The sequence below is a fragment of the Perca fluviatilis genome, unplaced genomic scaffold, assembly GCF_010015445.1.
Source record: "Perca fluviatilis unplaced genomic scaffold, GENO_Pfluv_1.0 PFLUV_unplaced_scaf_1, whole genome shotgun sequence".
Classification (NCBI taxonomy): domain Eukaryota; kingdom Metazoa; phylum Chordata; class Actinopteri; order Perciformes; family Percidae; genus Perca; species Perca fluviatilis.
In genome coordinates, this window is record NW_024375502.1 from 197669 (window position 1) to 211315 (window position 13647).

General features: G+C 40.3%; 1 protein-coding gene and 1 pseudogene across 1 annotated transcript in view; one reads left to right on the plus strand and one right to left on the minus strand.

Annotated features, from left to right (window-relative positions):
* The window catches only part of LOC120554976 (NLR family CARD domain-containing protein 3-like), a 77872-nt gene extending 74850 nt beyond the window's left edge, over nt 1-3022 (minus strand). The window contains exons 1-2 of the mRNA XM_039793823.1: nt 2575-3022; nt 2045-2210 (exon numbers count right to left, since the gene is read on the minus strand). The gene's annotated coding sequence lies outside the window, so the exon portion shown is untranslated. The remainder of the gene's footprint in view (nt 1-2044; nt 2211-2574) is intronic.
* The window catches only part of LOC120554981, a 211745-nt pseudogene that overhangs the window by 197356 nt on the left and 742 nt on the right, over nt 1-13647 (plus strand).

Here is a 13647-nt window from a genome sequence, read left to right on the forward strand (position 1 = left end):
AAAAAAGAAAAAAAAAGAATACATTCTTGCTTTAGCTTTCCTACCAAGTTTAACATTTCTGCTAATAAGTCATATTGAAATGTAATACAAATATCGAACTTACGACATGGCAGATTCGTCCGTTAGAACAGAGTCACCAGGGATATATGTTGAGTCTTGTGGCTCAGCTTGCAACTCTGTTGAGGTGTCTCCCTCTTCCTCCTCCTCCTCCAACTCAAGACGAGGTCTCTTGCGAGGTCTGTAATCTTGGGGTCTTATTGGTGTTGAAGACATCGGGGTGAATTCTGGGGAGCTTTAAGGTGGTCTCAGTGTAAACACTAACACAGGGCACCATTGCCTGGGTGCCTAAGAAAAAAAAGGAAAAACTTAAATAATATTTTTCTTTACAATAACGAAATGAAATTCTCATGTTTATTATATATTGGGTTTTCAGCAGAGTAAGGCATTTACAGGTACTGCATGTGAACTAAAAATGCAAAAACATGTGATGCTTTTGTTATTTGAATTGGCTTCTCATGGAAGCCCTCAGCGTACCCATGGATAGCTGTGTGCCGACTGTTCTCATTTTTGGAGCACTGGACTGTATGCCCACTGACATATTTTGTGGTGGTTCGGTCTGGCATCCTATGTCATGGAATGTAGTGGAAAGGTGTGGGGTTTCGAGGTGCTGCTGTGATGTACTCTGTAATAAGACAGTAATCAGATGAAAAGAGTCAGTATCTGTAACGCTAACCTTCTTATCCCTTGTGAAATCAGGAGACAGCACAAGTAGCATATAAACAAATTAACACACCACATGACATCCTTTTGCTAGTCAAAGCCCCGGTTGTGTAAGTAGGGAGCAAATATACTGTTGGTTATGGACAACGGTCTCCACGTAACAAAAGCAACTTAAAAGCACGTGTTGTTTACCACTTTACAGAACGTTAGCCAACACTACCAAATCAGCTGAGCTTATACAGTGGTTTCAATGCCCTTACCAATCAACCTGTAAAGTAGCATTAACGTTCTAAACATACCTTCACATGCACACTTGTACACTGTTCTACATATTTTGACTGAAAAGCGATAGTCGATTTTAATGCAGTGTTACGTAATTGTGTTCAAAAGCTTTGAACAAAACGGTTTGAACACAAAACGTTAGCGCTAGCTAGCTAGAAAGTTAGCTTCTGCTAACTTTGTAACGAGGCTACATTTCACTGCCACCGTAACAGCAGCTGGTATAAGTTACTAATAAATGCACATCCACACAACAGCAATATTTCACATCTTTAAATACACAACCCATCACCATATTTAAAAAAAATAATCTCTTAAAAATGAGCTAAACAATTTCACACCGGATATAACATTAGCTACAGCTTTAGCTGTAGTTTAGCTACAACCTGCCCACTTCAACACTTCCTAAAGGTTTATAAATTATAGCTAGCGTACTTACAGGTTGTGGTTCTGAATCTCCATGATGACCAGACAGAGTCGGAACTGCACTGTCTTTCAGAATTAAACGGTTTGAAAATCCTGAATTGAACTGTTGCAGGTTCAGGAAGCAGTCCTCCGTAAAATGGACAGAACACAACATAAGGTTGGGGTTGTAGTCAGGGAATAGTGCCAAAAACAAATTTTAACCACTGACTCTTAAATTCATCGTCTTTTGGAAGACGAAAAGAAGAGGAAATTTCCCGTGCACTGACGAATACAGCGTCTCCTGGACATGACCGGAACTCTCACACGCCCGCGCTCTGGGTCTAACAAACTTGAATTGGTGGTGGCGGTTGGGGAGCTTAGCAGCTAGGCGAGCTTTATAACTTCTGTTACGAGCTGACGTCAGCTCGTCACGGAAGAAAAGGCTTCACTACAATAGAGCTGTTGGGAGCAGTTTGTGAACAGGGTTTTCTGCTGGAAATGGAACTACCTTTGGGGTGGACTTTGGGCTTTTTCACGTTTTAAACCTATTACATGCCCAAAAAACATATACAACACAGTTAAGGAAAGGGAAAAAGCCAAAAAGCATAATATCACCTCTTTAAAGTATCAAACAACTTACAGTTTCTTCAAACAGTCCAAAGAGTTGATGAAGAAGAGTTGATGAAGAAGAGTTGATGAAGAAGAGTTGATGAAGAAGAGGGTCGCTCTCCACCTGGAGAGAAATCAGGTGAGCTGTTTCCTGGAATCAGTCCCAGCTCCACCTGTCAGGAAGCAGGCAGGAAGGGCTGCAACAGGAGCAGATTTTCACAATAAAATGAGATTTGGACTAATGGAGCCAAGACTGAGAATCAATCTCACTTTTCTGTCCTGTCAGTGTTTGTTCTAGGTTTTGTAGAAGACTGAGGTCCAAATATTCAGTTGCAGGGAGTTTATGGTTTGTCTTTCAAGAAAAGGTTACGTTTGTCAATAAAAAAATATACAATTTTGCATAATGTTGGACCGTTATTATTACCATATGTGTCTTAAATGTTAGAAAAGCTAGATCAGCTGATAAACAAATAACACTCAGAAATATTAAAGTCAAACTTAAAGCTAAAGAAGTCTGACTACAATCATAAAATCTGAGAAAAGTTTAGTTTTGATGATCACATTGACTTCACATTAATTCAGTTAGGTGGTACCTAAAACGGCTCCAATGGTAGAGAAACCCTGCCTGAGACGTTAAAAACAATGACATTAAAGACACTTCTCCTCCTCCACACATCACTACAACAGTAACAGAGGCATTTAGGTCACTACATTTTATTCTGAAAGGTCCCAGAGGAAACAGTAGAGTCCTGTTGTGTCTGACTTTACGCTGGTGGAGACGACGGTGTGTTTTCTGACAGCAGGAGAAAGGCTCAGACCCCCCATCTTCAAACTCAGCTTCATTTAGATCTCAACTACACAGCTGTAAAGTTTCCTGACTGCAGCCTCACGGTTGGGACAGACAGACGTAGAAACACCTGGCAAAGGATTTAAAACCTCCTCTGTAGTAGTTCATGTTACAACATGGAGATTTATCTTCAACACAAGAGTCATCTAAACTTCCTCAGGAAATAAGAAGTGAAGTAGAAACATTATATTTATATAATGTATATATTTATTTATTATATTTAACATTACAGAGCCAGAAACTAACCCTGAAGAGACCAAAGACTAACGTGTTGTTAAAGTATCAAACAGCAACTTACAGTTTCCTCAAACAGTCCAAAATGTCGACTCATGCGAGTTGTTTTTTTTCTGATGCGTCACAGCTCCACCTGTCAGGAAGCAGACTTTCACAATAAGAGCTTTGTTTCTTCCAAAACAAAGTTTTCAGAAGTCTTCTGGTAGCTGTGCCAAGAGAAATCTCAATCATTCCCAATCTTACAGAGACGGAGAGCGTAGGTATATGTAAGGAGATAACATAGACACAGGCTAATTACTGATCACTAACATGCTAGTTAACATTAGTAATTACTGATCACTAACATGCTAGTTAACATTAGTAATTACTGATCACTAACATGCTAGTTAACATTAGTAATTACTGATTACTAACATGCTAGTTTCTTCAAAACAAAGTTTTCAGAAGTCCCTTGGTTTCTTCCCTCTGTGTGACTGTGGTTGCTGTTGTCAGTGACTGCTCTGTCGATGCTCCATTACTGACTGAAAGATTTAAAGACTGGAGACACAAACTAGTTCAAAGAAGCTGAAGTCTGCACAACAGCTTAATGCTCCGGAAAAATATGTGTAATCCTTTGTTTTAACCAGAATCCTTTGTTTATAGCATTATGTTAAGGAAATATATTGACTTTATACAAATAATAAGAAACTACACAAATACATTCATAACCGGAGAAATACAAAATGTAAACACATACAAATAAATTAAAATTTCTTGTTTTTTATAATACTAATTTGACATATTTATCATTCAGAGATGAAAATAATATTTTTAATTAATTCAGATATTCAAGTCTCACCAATCTACATCGTAGATAGGTGCTGTATAGGTAACGTACATTGGCTGCTCTAAGGACATTTTTGCAGCATACTTTCTAATCAGTCCCTGCAGAAATACTTGATTATGCGATCACATAATTCAATACATAATGAGCCAAGTCTGCATTTTTTCAAATTCGCCACACTTTGGCCGCATAAATTGCCGATTTTGGCGCAAAATATGCGGTGCTTGCATGATTTCGTATCCCTGCATTTTCGTTGCAAAAAAGTCCCATAATATATCTTAGCAGAAAGTTGAAAAATTTAGCGTTTGCTTCACACAAGTGAAGTTCCCTTGTTGCCATGTGAACATTATGAAGTGACGTAATAACGCGACTTGAACATCATCGAAAACCAGGATGTTGGGGGGGAATTCCTTTTTTTCTCTTTTTCATCAAACTGCAGTTTTTGCAATTTCATCACATAAGATTGCATAAATATCATATATAGCATATTCCATCTCATTTTTTAAGAAAATAAGCCACATAATCAAGGATTATTGCCTTCAACAATCACAAAAAACCTTTCTGGAAGGACTGTCTAACACTAGAATGCAGTACTAGCATATAGCCTAGCTTGATGTCCATAAACAGATAGATTTTCTTTATAGAGTTTAGCTAGATTGAACGACATATGACAGACAGTATGTGTATATGTGATGACCCCACTTTGTATTTTGTCCTCGTTTGGTTACACATGTAATATCATGTTAGAGCCAGGAGTAAAACCTAAACTGTAATATATCTTAAAAGAACACAAGAAACTAGATTGTTTGTGTCCGTGTTGGCATCACTGTTGTGTGTTCATCAGAATTTAGTCTTTATTCCTTCATATAACATTGGTCTGAAAATGATGAATTCATATAAGTCTGTTTAAAAAGTTGTAACGTTAAGTACAATTTCACCACTATAATAAAAACAGATCTAGATGTCAGGTTCAGCAGGGAGGAGTAGGGAATGGCGGACCCAAAATGCGGAGAGAGCAGGCAGGCAGGCAGGCAGGAGGACGTTTACAGTGGAGGATTTATTAAAGGCAGATTCCAAAATTCCAGTAACAGAAACGAAAGACAAAAACTCACAGACGAGGAGACCGGACTGAACACGGTAGAGTACAAACAAACAAACACACAAAATGACCTGACAAAGGACAAGGGGAAACACACAGACTAAATACACAGACTAACGAGAAAACACAAGACAGGTGACACAAGGGCTGGAAAACAGGTGAAACACATTAGGCTGGGCAAAGCAATCAAAAAAGGAGGGAAACACAAGACAGGAAGTAGATCGGACAAGACAAGACAGAAAACCAGAGACTTCAAAATAAAACAGGAAACTGAGCAGAAGACAACACAAAAAACAGACTACCAAAATAAGACAAGACCAAAACCATAACACTAGAAATGATATGCTTTCTTATTTGCTCCTTAAATAGAGGTTATTTTAAAAATTAATACAAAGCAAACTGAACATAAAAAACAAGTATTTTGTTTTACTTTCTTTTCTTCCAGGTGGGGCTGAAGGGCTCGACCACTGTTGATCTTCTTGATCACCTCTTCATCTCTCCCTCCCTCCTCTCTCCCCTTCTCTTTTTCTCCCACACAACAACAAACACACCCACAACACACACACAACAGCACACACACAGACACACACACACACACACACAGACACACACACACACACACAGACACACACACAGACACACACACAGTCAAACATACACACACCCACACACACACACCCATACACACACACACACACACACACACACACACACTCACGCACACACACACACACACACACACACACACACACACACACACACACACACACACACACATCATCGCTAAACCCACCAGACTTCATGTAAATAATCAGTACTTTAAGCATCGTAAAACACACTTCATTCAAAGTCGACAGAAACCAAATAAAGATATGAAAAGCCGTTATATAATACACCTTTTAGTTCCTTATAACAGCTACTTAGATAGATTATTATTATACCTAAAACATGATGTTTAATACACCTTTTAGTTCCTTATAACAGCTACTTAGATAGATTATTATTATACCTAAAACATGATGTTTAATACACCTTTTAGTTCCTTATAACAGCTACTTAGATAGATTATTATTATACCTAAAACATGATGTTTAATACACCTTTTAGTTCCTTATAACAGCTACTTAGATAGATTATTATTATACCTAAAACATGATGTTTAATACACCTTTTAGTTCCTTATAACAGCTACTTAGATAGATTATTATTATACCTAAAACATGATGTTTAATACACCTTTTAGTTCCTTAACAGCTACTTAGATAAGTATTATTATACCTAAAACATGATGTTTAATACACCTTTTAGTTCCTTATAACAGCTACTTAGATAGATTATTATTATACCTAAAACATGATGTTTAATACACCTTTTAGTTCCTTATAACAGCTACTTAGATAGATTATTATTATACCTAAAACATGATGTTTAATACACCTTTTAGTTCCCTTTATAACAGCTACTTAGATAGATTATTATTATACCTAAAACATGATGTTTAATACACCTTTTAGTTCCTTATAACAGCTACTTAGATAGATTATTATTATACCTAAAACATGATGTTTAATACACCTTTTAGTTCCTTATAACAGCTACTTAGATAGATTATTATTATACCTAAAACATGATGTTTAATACACCTTTTAGTTCCTTATAACAGCTACTTAGATAGTTTTATACTAAAACATGATGTTTAATACACCTTTTAGTTCCTTATAACAGCTACTTAGATAGATTATTATTATACCTAAAACATGATGTTTAATACACCTTTTAGTTCCTTATAACAGCTACTTAGATAGATTATTATTATACCCTAAACATGATGTTTAATACACCTTTTAGTTCCTTATAACAGCTACTTAGATAGATTATTATTATACCTAAAACATGATGTTTAATACACCTTTTAGTTCCTTATAACAGCTACTTAGATAGATTATTATTATACCTAAACATGATGTTTAATACACCTTTTAGTTCCTTATAACAGCTACTTAGATAAATTATTATTATACCTAAAACATGATGTTTAATACACCTTTTAGTTCCTTATAACAGCTACTTAGATAGATTATTATTATACCTAAAACATGATGTTTAATACACCTTTTAGTTCCTTATAACAGCTACTTAGATAGATTATTATTATACCTAAAACATGATGTTTAATACACCTTTTAGTTCCTTATAACAGCTACTTAGATAGATTATTATTATACCTAAAACATGATGTTACAGTAGCAGCTAACCTACATTAGTAACAGTTAATTTTGTTACGGTATGAACTCAATCATACGAAAGGCAAAACAATATATAAGACCTTTGTAACGAAATCCAAGACTTTATAAATGCAAGGCTTTATTAATAATAATATAAATAAATAAATAACATTTCTTCATTTCACAATTTCACCTTTCTACATCAAATCCGTTTACCTTTGCAGGCCCAGTCCTCCCTTGGAGAAACCCAGAGATATATGGGGAACCAACCAGACTAAACGGGAATGAGGGAGGAATGAAGAACACGATCAGTAGCCGATATCCCCGCTGGACATTAGAGGAAGGGACCCGACGCTGTGATTGGTCGAACTCTTCTTCTTTAGTGTTTTTTTCCCAGCATGCTCGTGGCTGCTACCTGTTTTAGCCATAAGTTTTAGCTGCCTCCTGTCATCAAGAGTTAGACTGAGACGGTTACTGCACGTCAACCAGTCAACTCAAAGCAGTCACCTGATCTTCGCGTAGTTTAAAGTGACAAATCGTATCACCGTATTCTGATGTCAAAATGTGTTTCTACTACGCAAAATGCGCATTACAGGTTGGCAGGTCTGCATATAGTACGTCCCTTTAGATAACTTTGGGAGGAGGAAAATGTTTTTGTGTAGTAAAATATGAGTATTTTTGCCGAGTAGCAGCCCCTTTCGGGTGGTCCCTTTTGGGTCCCTTTTGGGTCACTTTTGGGTCCCTTTTTGGGTCCCTTTGGGTCCCCTTGGGTCCCTTTTTGGGTCCCTTTTGGGTCCCTTTTGGGTCCCTTTTGGGTGCCTTTTGGGTCCCTTTTGGGTCCCTTTTGGGTGCCTTTTGAGCCCTTTCGGGTGTTCCCTTTTGGGTCCCTTTTTGGGTCCTTTTTGGGTCACTTTTGGGTCCCTTTTTGGGTCCCTTTTGGGTCCCTTTTTGGGTCCCTTTTGGGTCCCTTTTGGGTGCCTTTTGAGCCCTTTCGGGTGTTCCCTTTTGGGTCCCTTTTTGGGTCCTTTTTGGGTCCCTTTTGGGTCCCTTTTTGGGTCCCTTTTGGGTGCCTTTTGAGCCCTTTTGGGTGTTCCCTTTTGTGTCCCTTTTTGGGTCCTTTTTTGGGTCCTTTTTGGGTCCCTTTTGGGTCCCTTTTGGGTCCCTTTTGGGTCCCTTTTGGGTCCCTTTTTGGGGTCTTTTAGGCTCCCTTTTGGGTGCCTTTTGAGCCCTTTCGGGTGTTCCCTTTTGGGTCTTTTTTGGGTCCCTTTTGGGTCCCTTTTGGGTCCCTTTTGGGGTCCCTTCGGGCTCTTTTACCCGAACGCTTTACGTGGCATCGGGATGCCATGAAGCCTTCTCCATCTTGCACTTCCTGTTGTTTTGGGGAAGATTCATGATGCCTCTCTCAGCTGTAGAGGGGTTCCCTTGCGCTCGCTGAGTGTAAGGGAGGAAAAGAAAAAGAGAAAAAGAAAAAAGACTATCTCTGAGAAGCGGCTTTGAATACCTCTGTTAAACAGAGGCCAAAAAGTGCTCTTCTCTCTTAGTTTGCCCAGACGCTCTTTTCGCTGCGTTTTGGGGAAGATTTATTTGCCTCTTTGACACCGAAGAGGAGATTACCTGAACTCTTATGAGTGTGGGAGACACAGAGCCAGGAGGAGAAGAGAAGCAGCTTTAAATACCTCTGTTAGAGCGGAGGCTTTATCTTTATCTTTATCTTTATCTTTATCTTTATCTTTATTTTGTAGAGGACCACTTGCTTTTAATTTCTGCTTTTGTCACAAAATAATAAAAACTACCTGAGTCTGACTTTGGACTAGGAGACCCAACCTTTTGCCAGTTCTTTATTTTTTCTCTGGGATCGTCTTGCCTGCTGAGCGGGGAGGGTTTCCCCCCCTACGGGGGTCAGTGACTCCTCTTTAACCGCCCGTTAACCTCCTGTTATCTCCTAGTGGGAGAGACCTCCTGTTATCTCCTAGTGGGAGAGACCTCCTGTTATCTCCTAGTGGGAGAGACCTCCTGTTATCTCCTAGTGGGAGAGACCTCCTGTTATCTCCTAGTGGGGGAGAGGCCTCCTGTTGTTTTCCTAGTGGGAGAGACCTCCTGTATAGTTGCTCAGTAGATAGTCATTGTTCATTGTTGTTTTAACAGAGCATTAGGAAAATGATCCTAGGCTCGTACACAGTGCACACACACTATGCTTGTTACACACACACACAGGGACGCACAGCAGCACACACACACACACACACACACACACACACACACACAGGGACGCCACAGCAGCACACACACACACACACACACACACAAGGGACACACACACACACACACACACACACAGGGACGCACACAGCAGCACACACACACACACACACACACAAGGACACACAGCAGTACACACCACACATACAGGGACACACAGCAGTACACACACACACACACACACACACACACACAGGGACACACAGGGACACACACACACACACAGGGACACACACACACACACACAGGGACACACACACACGGGATACACAGGACACACACACACACACACACACATGCAGAAGATTACTAATAATAATATTAGGGTGTAAATCCTCCATCATAACAGCAATGCTCCAAGGTCCAAACGCGCCTGGCTTTTAAAGGGAATGGGAGATGATCTCTGATTGGTTGATGAATGGGAGATGATCTCTGATTGGTTGATTGCATGTTACGCCCAAAACACCCCTCTGATTAATGAAGACACTAAGGACAACCCTTTAGGACCAGGCGCCCGGCACACAGACCCTTTTTACTGCCGTCAGACTAGTAAAAGTGGATTTGGACCGGCCCTAAACACACCTGCACCAGGCGCTCCACACCGTGACCTCAGATGGTTAAAATAGGGACAGACAGAGTTCTACTGGACTTGACCTCCTTTTCTACGTCTTCCTGTGAAATCGCTGCATGTCTTTCCCTCTGTCCTCCTGTCCTCCTGTAGGGGGCGCTGGAGAGGCAGCAGTTGGACAGACAGAGAGCAGAAGAAGAGGCTGCTGATGCCAGAGATGCTCTGCAGAAGGTCCTGGCTCTAGTTTACCCCCTCATGTGTATTCAACAGCTAACTGTTTAACATCTCCACATCAGGACAGTGGAGGGACCATGGGTCAAACTCACAGCCCGCGGGCCCAATCCAAAAACATGGGGAAGGGTTTTTCAACTTGCAATTACACAACAACGACTTTGAGACTCAGAAATCCCCCCAGAACCAGAACCAGAACCAGAACCAGAACCAGAGAGATGGCATATTCAGGCTGAGAAAGAGCTCGTTGTGAGTCAGCTGGGTGGTAGCCTACTTAGAAAATGTAATCATTAGTTTTGCTTGATTTGCTAAATTCTAGGACAGCTTTGGAACTTTTTTGCTGACTTTTTCAGGCTTTATGTGGACCAAACTGGACGTGAAAAGACTTTATGAGACACAAGTTTTTTTGTGATTGTTGAAGGCAAAAATCCTTGATTATGCGGCACGTTTTCTTAAAAAATGCGATGGAATATGTGGGATATTTATGCAATTTTATGCGATGAAATTGCGGGAACTTGCAAAAAGAGATGAAAAAGAGAAAGAAAAGTGATTCCCCCCAACAGCCTGCTTTTGATGATGAATTACGTCACTTTATAACGTTCCCATGGCAACAGGGGAAATGGCTGCTCTTGTGTGAAGTAAACGCAACATTTTTCAACTTTCTGCTAAGATATATTATGGAAATATATATACGAAAATATGGAATGCTGTTTTATTCACAATTAAATAAATGAATAAATACATAAATACATGAATAAATAAATATGCCTTTGAAATACACCATGAAATAAATAAATGAGGCAATAAATACATAATTAAATAAATTTAATTATTTCATGGTACTTTTATTTCATAAGTCCATATTAATTTATTTCAAGAGACTTTTATTTCATAAGTCCACATTTATTTATTTCAAGAGACTTTTATTTCATAAGTCCACATTTATTTATTTCACTCTATTTATTTCCAGTTCTTATATGCAAATCAGGGGGCGTGGCTATCTCTCACATTCAGAACAAGGTGAATGGGACTTCTTTGGCAGACCAACAACAGGACAATTTTAACAATTTTCGCCATCTTATTCATCACTAAATTCACTTCTGAGAACGTTTTAAGCGAGAAATGAACTTTTTAGATTTCGAATATAGGCAGTCTTGCGAAAATCGTTGCCGAATTGACAATTTGCTTCAAAGTTTTCGGAGTTGAGGAGCTCCATATAGTGACGGGACAGCCAGCTAGCGTCTGCCAGGGGCTGCTAGCTCGTCGCTCGGAGAACCCAATGTAAGCTGGAGGTCTCTCTCTCTCTCCCCCCCCCCCCCCCCCCCCCCCCCCCCCCACACACACACACACACTTTAGAGAGTAGTATTCATAGACTATATACACACAGTATTATACATATGTGTGTCTGTGTGTGTTCTGTAGTTAATGTTGTTGTGTTGATCAACCTTTAAACATCTGCAGAATCTCATTAAGAAATAGTTTGGATCATAGACTGTAAAATAATTACTATTATATTCATACTACAGTCTATGGTTTGGATGTTATTAAACGTAACACAAACACATCACAGGAACTTTATGCTTTTATTGTGAAAAGAGACAGAAATCAAAACTAAACATGACACATTTTTACACTTTCATGATCACAGCTTCCATCTTTAAAGGACAGGAAGTGGAAGAAGTTTACAATGTTCACCAGGAATCTGTTCAATCATTCTGAATTATTTTATACAAAGTTCATTCATTAGTTCATAACAATAACCTGAAGTATTTCTGTAAGTGTGATCCTGTACAGACTCAACTGATCAGCAGTGAGAAACAGGAGGAGACTCTCCGTCCTACAGAGGACACAGAGACACTGAGGAACCACGAGACCAGAACCTGAACCCAAACCCAGGATAGAGAGGCTGAGTGAATGTGGTGTTGAAGGTGTGGAGGTGGATCAGTGAGTCAGAGGAGACTGTGTAGAAGGACAGAGAGCCAGCAGGACAGTCCACATACACTGCTACTCTACCAGAGACAGAGGAGGAGGAGATGGATGTTACTCTGTTATTGTGACGGACAGAGTAACCACCATCAGAGCAGATCAGACACCAGGACTGATCATTACATCCAAACAAACAGTCATCACTGTCTCCTCTCCTCCTGATTCCTCTGTAACTCACTGATATATCAACCACTCCTCTCCTCTGGACCTCCCAGTAACAGCGACCAGTCAGACCATCTCTACACAGCAGCTGATACCAGGAGTCAAACCTCTCTGGATGATCAGGATATGGCTGATCCTCCTCCACTAATGTCACCTTCCTGTTGTTGTCAGACAGTTTGAGTTTTCTGTGCACTGTGTTTGTGTCCAGTGTGAGTTCACAGGAATCTGACGGAGAGAAGGAGACACAACACAGCTGCAGTTATTAACCAATCAGCACTTTGATGATGACATCAGAGGGTTGAATGAGTGATGTCACAGTTCCATGAATGAAATGTAAAACAGACTTACACTTCCTCAGACCTGGTGTCAACCATCTGACTCCAGCAGGCTCCACCCTGAAAGGAGGAGGGGCATTACATCACTCTCTCACACACAGCTTCATCTGATCTAATGTAGGGCTGGAATTTACTCATTTATATTCATATTTGGGCTGTCAATCAATTACTATATGAAATTCAGTTTAATTTCCTTTAAAGTGTCCAATCATAAGAGAAGTTCTTACTAGAGAGAGTATTTTACACAACAGCATAGCGCAGCGGGCTCCAGATAACTCTAGTCACCCGGACTGTGCTGGATTCCTCCCTCTCCTCCTTTCTCCTATCATCCTCTCCTCTCTGTTTCCTCTCCTCTCCTCTCTGTCTCCCTCTCTGTCTCCTCTCCTCCCTGTCTGTCTACTCTCCTCTCCTCTCTCTGTCTCCCTCTCCCTCTCTGTCTCCCCTTTCCTTTTCTCTACTCTCCTCTCTGTCTCCTCTCCTTTCCTCTTTCTCTCCCTCCTCCTTCTCTCTGCCTCCTCTCCCTCTCCTGGTCCCTCTGTTTCCTCTCTCTCCTCTCCATTCCTTTCTCCTCTCCTCCTCCTTTTCTCCTCTCCTCTCCTTTTCCTTTCTCCTTTCCCTCTCCCCATTTCCCTCACCCCCTGTCTCCCCTTTCCTTTCCTCTCTGTCTCCCTCCTCTCCCTCTCTGTCTCCTCTCTGCTCTGTCTCCTCTCTCCTCTACTTCTCCTCTCTCCCTCTCTGTCTCCTGTCTCTGTCTCCTCCTCTCCATCTCCCTCTCCTCTCCCTCTCTGTTTCCCTCTCTCCCTCTCTCTCTGTCTCCTCTCCTCTCCCTCTCTGTCTCTCTCTCCTCTCCTTTCCTCCTCATCT